This window comes from Trachurus trachurus (genome assembly GCF_905171665.1).
Source record: "Trachurus trachurus genome assembly, chromosome: 6".
In the NCBI taxonomy this organism is placed as follows: domain Eukaryota; kingdom Metazoa; phylum Chordata; class Actinopteri; order Carangiformes; family Carangidae; genus Trachurus; species Trachurus trachurus.
In genome coordinates this window covers 7515424-7524990 of record NC_139897.1, presented here as the reverse complement: position 1 = coordinate 7524990, position 9567 = coordinate 7515424, and positions in this window count along the sequence as shown.

The window sequence follows — 9567 nt, the reverse complement described above, 5'->3', positions numbered from 1 at the left end:
ACGTCATCGCCTTCACTTACCCGTCTGTTCGCTGATTGGTCCGTCCGCTCTGGCGGACGGAGCAAACCGAAACGCATTGCTAGTTCCCTGACTATATGGTTGAGGCAAATTAAATTTGCCGGAACCAGTAGGCGGCGCTAGCCTGGCTAGCATGGTGGCTGAACAAGCTTCTAATTCCTAAGTGACCATAGTGGAAAAAATGGAAAAAATCACAACACTGCCTTTTTTAATTGTATTTGTTCATTTATTATTGGGGGAATTTGTTCTGTACTTTGCCCTCTTTTTTTTCTTTTTTACATATGCTGACATGCAGCTTCATCTTGATTTCTGCTGTAGAACAGTATCACACATACAGTATATTGTAGCTGACTTACGTGCGAGCTGTGTGGCACGTCTTTTCTCCTCTCTCTCTCTCTCCTCCCACCATCCCTGTCTCCGGCAAGATGAAGCCACCTTTTTATATAAGCCTCCACCTCCCGGTCTGTTGCAGTGGCCGTCGACCGATTGTTTCTGACTGTTCCTAAAAATTGAGAAAACTGTAAAGCTTTGGATAGATTGCACACAATGGTGAGAAATGGCTAACTGCAAGGCATGCTATATCCTGCCCATAGTTGGGCAGCAGTGAATGTAGTTTGAAAACAGTCTAGCCATGACCAGCCAGGAGGAAACTCGCCTTCAGCTGACGAACTGATTGCGGTGCATCATAGAGCAGGGGACAGATAAACAGCTGGAGAAGATGGTGAAGCACATAGTTTTAGAAATTTTTATTACGGTGCAGGTTGCTGACTTTCGGCACAGAGTATGTCTTCTTCAGAGCAAACAGTTCCGTTATTATCTCATAGCGTGGTGAATGTGCAGCTCACAACTTGTCCACGACAGCGTTTTGGAGTTGTTAGATTGTGTATTTGATGACTTTGATGAGGGGAACCAAGAAATTCCTTTAGCCTCCATAGCTTAGCTCTGAGCAGCCTGCTGCTCCGCTCCACCGTTCTAAAAATAGCTTACACCGACAAATAAAGGTAACAAACCTACTGCTATGACTATAGTGATTATGGCAATGGGCCAATTTGCCAAAATGTTGAACTATCCCTTTAAACTAATTTGAACACACATGGAACATGATCAAACAGCCTTCACTATTTGCCTGTGAGATGGTTTTGTAGCTGCAGCAAGAAAATCAACAAGCAATGGCATTCTATTAGAATAGAATATTGTCTGCTACCACACTGATGCATAATCATCCACATCTGCATCTTAATTAATTGATTATATGATTAATTTCAGCACCCCTATCTACTCACAAGCAGTAAATAAAAGGAAGGAAGGGTTCATAAGTCACATCACTAAGAAATATAACCCACAATTAACACTTACCAGTAATTAGGCTACATCTTGTAACTGGAGGCTGTGGAATGCCGTTTTCCCATTCACGCCACGCCACTTAAGTTGTTTGGCCAGGAAGTTGGTCACTCAAAGCAGTAAAAAAATTTTTTTTAAAAATAACATACATCTATACGAGCAAATATTGTTGTTTATACCAGCACTGCACACTGTACAAGTAAATCGTCTACGATTTACGGTCAAAGCGAACGATTTATGTACTCACACTTTAGCCTACAGTCTGATCATCGAACGCGACCACAGTGCTCACACTTTACGGTTAAAAAATGCCCAATATGAAATATTACCAGCCAAAATATGTTTTCACTGGCCAATGAACTGCTCACAACACAGCATTCTTTTAGAGGAACATGTGAGTTCAAACCAAGGGGGCAGTTGTCGGTCTGAGAAGTGAAGCTCACTTCCGCGTTCAAAAAACTGCAATCCCCTCGGATTCCTCTGGGGGCTGGTGTCAGAAGGGAGCATTCCTCATAGACCCCCATGTTAAAATCGCCGATTTTACATCCTCAGTAAACATGTTAAAAGCCTGGTGTCAGAACGTTTTTTTTTTTCTCAATCGATAGTTTCTACCCCCGCACACACTCTGAGGGGGGTGAATTTTTTTTTAACTCTACCGTTTTACTGTTATTAGGTTAAAATTCTGGCCAATTAGGGCGCGGAAACACTGAGTGACAGGTCCGAGCAGCTCCGTGGACAGCTGCTTCGAGCCAAGGGGGGGGTTCTCGGCCGGCCAATCCAACATGGCGCTGTCCAGGCCGCCATATTTGAGTCACAAAAACGACTCCCCAAAACCAATGGGGGACGTCACGGACGCTACGTCCATTCTTTTTACAGTCTATGGTTCAAACTGCATAATAGTAGCTACATAAACTGAATAATGTTTTTCCATGTTCCATGTAAACGATTTTCTTGTCCCTGTATACATCACGTCTGCCTGGTCACATTAACCATGTATAAAAACTGAATGTTAACTAGCTAACATTTTTTGCAGCACTGGCAACCTGACAAAACAATGTGAAGTTCCAACAATACGAGCTAAATGTTGCACAGACAGATTAATTCATTTGTTTATTTTTTGTTCAGGTACTCACCTCACCGTGACTGCAGCAGTTGTCTCCTTGGATAGACCTTGCGGCTCGCGCGCACTTTCTGCTCCCTTGCTCCCTTGCGTCAATTCGAATATGATGCATTCAAAGAGACTCGTAATTTGGAAAACTCCAACTTGAAGCGGAAAAAAACCATAACGGAAAGTAGAGTTTGAATAAGATACGATCTTTCACGGCATACAGACTTAATGACTTAATTAAAAATAAATAAATAAAATAAAAAAAACTGTCATAAGCCGTTTTCGCACTAAAATTAGCGGGTCGACGCGGGTTTTTTAAACGCGGGTCGACCCGCTAACAATCGGCATTTGGCCCCTTTCCCATTGACCGTCCGCCGAGGCAGACTCTCTGGCTGGCTGACCTGGAGCACCAGGACCGCGGAGGACAGAGAGTCTGCTGCGGCCGGATGATTGGACGACTGATTTCGGTCAGTGTTCTTTGATGTTTTGATCCCAGTCTCGAATGAGAGCGGAGCTTTGTTTTGGTACGTGATATGAGACGCGACCAGCGCGATGACGTGGCATCACGTAACGTTCAATGTCATCACGTAAATTAGCGGGTTGACGCGGGTCTGGCGTTCCCACTGCAAGCCGTTCGGAGCCGAGCTGATTAAAGGCGATTTTAACCCGCGTTGCTTGCCGAGTCGTTTGACCCGCGTCAACGCGGGTCAACGCGGCTCGGTGCGCCTTTCCCACTGCCACCAAAAGCCGATTGTTAGCGGGTTTAAACAGGTTTTTTGGCCAGTGGGAAAGGGGTAATAGTGGGTGATATGTTCAGGTAATTGTAGGTCTTTGTTAATAGCTACATTTTGGCCTGCCAGTCATTTTCCATGAGACACCATGGCACAGAGCAGGGAGTGGTTTCTGTTGGCCTAGGCTATGCTCTTATTGGCACACTCTGTCAAGGAATGTACATTATGCTGTGCATTTAGTGAATTGAATTGAATTTATTTATCTGAAACAGGGATGCACAAAAAAAAAAAACATTAATCTTGTAAGACAAGAAGAGATGCTTTGATCCAGGTTATAGCAACAACCTGTAGTCCCTGGGCAGGTAAAGTGAAAGCAGATAACAGTATTAAAATCATTGAAATATGACAGATAAGTGACATGATGACCATAATATTTTAAAAATAGACAGAATATATAGTTAAAGCAGGGAACAAGAGCGCCAAATCATGAAGTGCACAATAGGGATCAACAGCACACTCTCTCTTACTCTCATCACACATGAAAGTTTATTTATATATACGTATATATATTATTTATACTGACAGATAATACTGCACAAGAGAAGAAAAAGTTAAACTCGACTATGCCTACTGTATGTAATTCCTGCTGGTATGAGTGTCAGACGGATCTCTCTAACAACTCTCAGAATTCACCATCCGCTTGTTGTGTTAACTTTTTTTTCTCTCAGATTTTTATGAACGGTTTTGTTTCTATTTTTTTCTCATGGGTGCAACATTCGGGCTTGCCATAGGGATGTGTTGTTCATGATAGACAACTTAGATAAAATTATCCTCTCACCTCCATAGTGGAGAACACAATTAAGGCCTAAAAGTCCAACAAAGAAGCTGGACGGGGCTCCATTAGTGGCGAGCTTCTTCCAGAATGAGTGAAGGAGCAATATTGCAGGTCGTTCCTGCTGCAATTGATAGCTTTCATGTGACGTCACGGCCCGTATGGAACGCCCCCCTGGCGGTCAAAACAATCCACTTCCCCGCTGTCCGCTGGTTAGGACCAAGGGGGCAGTTGTCGGTCTGAGAAGTGAAGCTCACTTCCGCATTCAAAAAACTGCAATCCCCTGGGCTGTCGCTGGGGGCTGGCTCCAGAAGGGAGCAACTCCAATCGAGCCCCATGTTAAAATAGCCGATTTTACAGCTTAAAAAAACATATTTACAGCCTGGTACATTTTATTTTTTTGGTCTCAATCGATAGTTTCTACCCCCGCACACACTCTGAGGGGGGTGAATTTTTTTTAAACTCTACCGTTTTACTATTATTAGGGTTAAAGTTCTGGCCAATCAGGGCGCAGAACCGTTGAGTGACAGGTCCGGCGACCGCTGCTACGAGGCCAGTGGGCGGGCTCTCGCCCGGCCAACGGCCGCACCGCTCCAAATATGGCAAGTAGAATCCAACATGGCGCGGCTCAAACCCCCGTAGTAGCGGCACAAAACAGACTCCCCAAAACCAATGGGTGACGTCACGGACGCTACGTCCATTCTTTTTACAGTCTATGCAGCTGCTTGCAGAAAGCAGCTGCTTCCAGAAAGAAAACCAGCAAAGTGGTTGAGAAAGAAAGACAAAACATGAGAAAAAACATAGTCATTCCATATGTGTCTGGAGTATCAGAAAAACTCAGGAGGATCTTTAACAAACACCGTATCCCTGTGTATTTCAAACCCAGCAACACACTCAGACAGAGACTGGTACATCCCAAGGACAGAACACCACACACCCACAAAAGCAATCTGGTGTATGCAGTCCAATGTAACGAGGAATGCAAAGACCTCTACATTGGAGAAACAAAACAACCACTGCATAAACGCATGGCCCAACACAGGAGAGCAAACTCCTCAGGACTGGACTCTGCTGTTCATTTACATCTCAAGGAGGAAGCCCACTCCTTTGAGGACAGCAATGTCCAAATCCTAGACAGAGAGGACAGATGGTTTGAAAGAGGAGTTAAAGAAGCCATTTTTGTAAAAGTAGAAAAACCAACCCTCAACAGGGGAGGAGGTCTGAGACACCACCTATCCCCAATTTACAATGCTGCCCTTTCATCCCTTCCCAGGAGACTCAACAATCTAGCCTCAAAGAACAACTACTGTTCACAAGTGGCAAGTGACTCCAACGACTGTTGTTAGAAAACAATAGGGCACTAACGAAGTCGAAACCAACTTCCCACCAACGACTGTCACTCCAACGACTGTCGTTGGCACTTGGAGCACAAAAGGGAACCAGTGACATCATCACCCTTGTGAAACGCCCACACAAGAGGTTAAATAGTGAGTCTCCACACCAGATAGTTGGACCAGTCCCAGCCTGGTCAGCTGCGTACATGAACTGATGAAGCCTCTTGGATGAGAGGTGAAACGTCTTCCTAGACAAATAACTAAGTCCAGTTGCTTTCGATTTAACCTCCTTTGAAATACTATGACCTGGACAAATGAGAATATGCACCGGCTTTTTACAGTCTATGGTTAGGACAAGGCAGAAAAACACACACTGCTCCCTGCTGCTTCAAAAATACCGGTGTTATGGCCCAACTGGTGTCTGATTTAACTGGTTACCGTACCGAACAACAGCTGTGCTGCACTTCCGTCCGCAGATTTGTCACAAATTCACAAATCAAGCCGCAGTTCACATGTTACTGCAGCCATATGCGTCTGTGAGTGAACCTGTTCAGGCAATCTACAGTCAGTCAGCGCCACACTACTCTCACTCTGCACAACACTGCACACTATGACAAAGCCTGTCATGTTAAAGTTACGAACTAATGGAAAACACTCTGAAAATACAATAACAACATCGTCCTCGTCGCGGTCGGTCCCGACCCCCGTTACCGTGTCGCTGGCGCCGCGGGCGGTGCTGTTGCCGTGTCCGGTGGCGGCGGTCCCGCCGGGTTACCATCGCCGCCGCCGCCGCCGCCGCTGCGGTCGGACCGCCGTCATCGTTGCCGTCGGTAGCGGTGCGTAGCAAGCTCCAGGGGGAGGGGGGGCAGCTGGTCACCGTGCAGCCCAGCACAGGGCTCTGGTTTGTGGGTGAGAGGAGCAGGGAGCCTGGGCTCAGTGGGCTGGAGCTCAGAGCTCACACACACACACACACACACACACACTATACCTGCAAACTGAGTAGGCTAGAGGTGTAATAGGTCCCTCTAGGGGGGTCTGGGGGCACCCCCCCAGGAAAAATTTGTGATTTTAACATGTATTTGAAGCATTCTGGTGTACTCTGAGAATAAAATAAAGGGAAAACACAACATTTGCTTCAGATAAGAGGGAAAAAAGCAGATCTGTGGTTCCTATCATTGTATGGCTGGAGTGTATGAAACTGGTCTAGTGGGGAGCTGTGGCTTTTGGCCTGGACCAGCCTATTGAGCCTATTGAGCCTATTAATATATGAAAGGACAGAACAGACATGTCCTGTGATTTTCAGTCTTCTACTACAGCCTGATGATACAAGTCAGGTCCTGAAATGTGTGTTTCTCTTCTATAAACATTCTACCCATTCGGAGTTTGCAGGTATGGCCCACGTACATGCATGCGCAGTTGCGCACACACGTACGTACACACACACACACACACACACACACCTGTTGCTGCGCTGTCTCTCTCTCCTCTGCTCTCTGGACTGAGCTGCCTGGCTGTACTTTTGGGCTACCCAGTCAGCATCTTGATTTTATAGTTTTCAACGGACTGGCCCAACCAGCCCGACCGCAGGCGTCAGTTCGAGCCGCGTTCAGTCCGAAAACATAACTCGGTCAGGTCAGGTTGTGCCTCGGGCTTCGCTCTCTCCCTCTTTTTTTTGGCCATCGGATTCGGACCAAGTCGGGTCCAGGCTTCAGCACCGTGCCGCTGTTGGGGGAGGGGGGGGGGGGGGGGTCGCGGATCGATAACTCCCCGTCCTACTGTGCTGTGATCACAGGCTTGAGCAGCCGTCCAATCGACACGCGGATAAGCATCGCGCACACCAATCAGAGAGCCTATTGATGAGTGCCAATTAAAAGCTTGCTTTAAATTTTTTTTTTTTTTTTTTTTTTGCCAAATCGCTTGATTTTGGCGTGAGAATTGTTTGAGTGGCGTGAGAGCGTGAGACAGGACCTAAAAGCGTGTGACACACGCCAGATGCGTGAGAGTTGGCAACCCTGCGCACAGGAAAGTTACAGGTACATTTCTACCACTTCAACGAGTTCAGAAACATTATTTTAAGATCAAAAAACTACAAAATGGGGCTTTTAATCAGACACCAGTTGAGCCATAACACCGGAAATATTGGTTGCAAGCGGTGGAGGATGATGGATTCTCCACCAGGTAAATGTAAACATCGCCCAACTCGAGCTTCGGCAGGGAACTGGTCATTTTAAACAGCTGGTATACAGCAGCTGGTGTTGAATATGGGCCACAAGTGCCCAAAACTTCAAAGCTGTTTTTATATCTTTCTTTCTCGGCTGCTGGCAGATGATTTAAGTCATTACTCGGTTGTTTGTCCATAGAAAGTCCATTGAGGGGCCACTTTGGAATGTTGCTTTTGACCGCCAGGGCCCTGGGAAGTGACGTCACTGAAAGCTATCAATTGTCAATATGCCCATCATGGAGCATTCCGCCGAAAAAGGAATATCTACTTATCTTATCTATTATCTTATAAAAAAAAAAAAACTGGCCCAGGTTTATTTATTTAGCAAAAAAATGCATTAAAACAGAGTGCAGTGAGTGACAGGAATAGTGGACAGCGGTTCAATGAGAGAAGCAAACAACCAGGGTTGGGAGGGTTACTTTAAAAGTGTATTCCAGTACAATTACAAGTTACCTGTTAGAAAATGTAATTAGTAACTTACTCTAATTACCACAAAATTAAAGTAATGTAACGTATTACATTTAGTTACTTTTGGATAACTTTAATACCAAACATGCAAATTCAGTCACGCAGCCATCACGCATCAATCCACGCAGAGGAAACAGGAAATGAAACGCACCGAGCATGCGCTAAATTTCAAAATAAAACACGATGGATAAACTCTCGATTGTAAATCATCACTTTATCAACATAGAGACAGCCGCGGCACAAACCACGAGTTAATACACACTCAAACCGAAGCAACAATAATGTAAACTGTACTCAACAAGCTATTACAAGGTTTACAACAGATATGACAGACAACCTGGGCTGTGTGTGTGTGTAAAGAAGAGAGGGAGAGAGAGAGAAATAACCTGTTAGCTGTTAGCTACCGTAGCTCAGGCGTCGGTCTCCCGTCAGGTAAAAGCTGCCGTTTATTCCTCAAATGAAGCTCTTGAAGTTGTTTAGCCTCTCCGGTACAGTTATCCATCACTGCTGTTGAATTAGCCGCTAAACGGCTGGACGCTAAAACCGAGGGGGCGTCTGTGTTTACAATTCACGAAAGCAACGTGAACTTACGTACCGCTCACATTCAGTAGAGTTACGTTAAGAGGCAGCGTAGCCTCAGCCACACACACACCGTACGGGCAGAAGAGGCAGAGGTGCTCTGTCTGTGTGCCAGTGCCTCTGAAACTACAACGAGACGGCGAGTGGCTTCTACGGCCGCTCTATAGCCTGTGGTTGATTTTTAAAATGTGAAGTAATCAGCTAAGTAATCTCCGTTTTTATCAAATGTACCGGTAATCTGATTACAGGGTTTTTTTCTGTACTTGTAACGGACTACAGTTACCCTTTTTTTGTATCCTGATTACGTAACGCCGTTACATGTAGTCCGTTACTCCCCAAGCCTGCAAACAACTTAACTTGTCTTGTCTTTTCTTGTCCTGGCACATTTGTAGTTCACAAAGTATGGACCCCACCATGTTACATGCGGGCCACTTTAGGCTCACATCCAGATTAGTCTATGCTTACTTGCCGTCTTTTGGCCAAAAGTGGCCCCAATGTGTTTCAGCGAAGGTGGGCCACGTGTGCTGAACCATATCTGGGCCACTTTAGGCTCACATCCAGATTAGTCGATGCTAATTTGCCGTCTTTCGGCCAAAAGTGGCCCCAATGTGTTTCAGCAAAGGTGGGCCACGTGTGCTACACCATATGTGGGCCATTATAGGCTCACATCCAGATCAGTCGATGCTAACTTGCCATCTTTCGGCCAAAAGTGGCCCCAATGTGTTTCAGCAAAGGTGGGCCACGTGTGCTAAACCATATGTGGGCCACTTTAGGCTCACATCCAGATTAGTCGATGCTAACATGCCGACTTTTGGCCAAAAGTGGCCCAAATGTGTTTCAGCAAAGGTGGGCCACGTGTGCGGAACCATATGTGGGCCACTTTAGGCTCACATCCAGATTAGTCTGTGCTTACTTGCCGTCTTTCGGCCAAAACT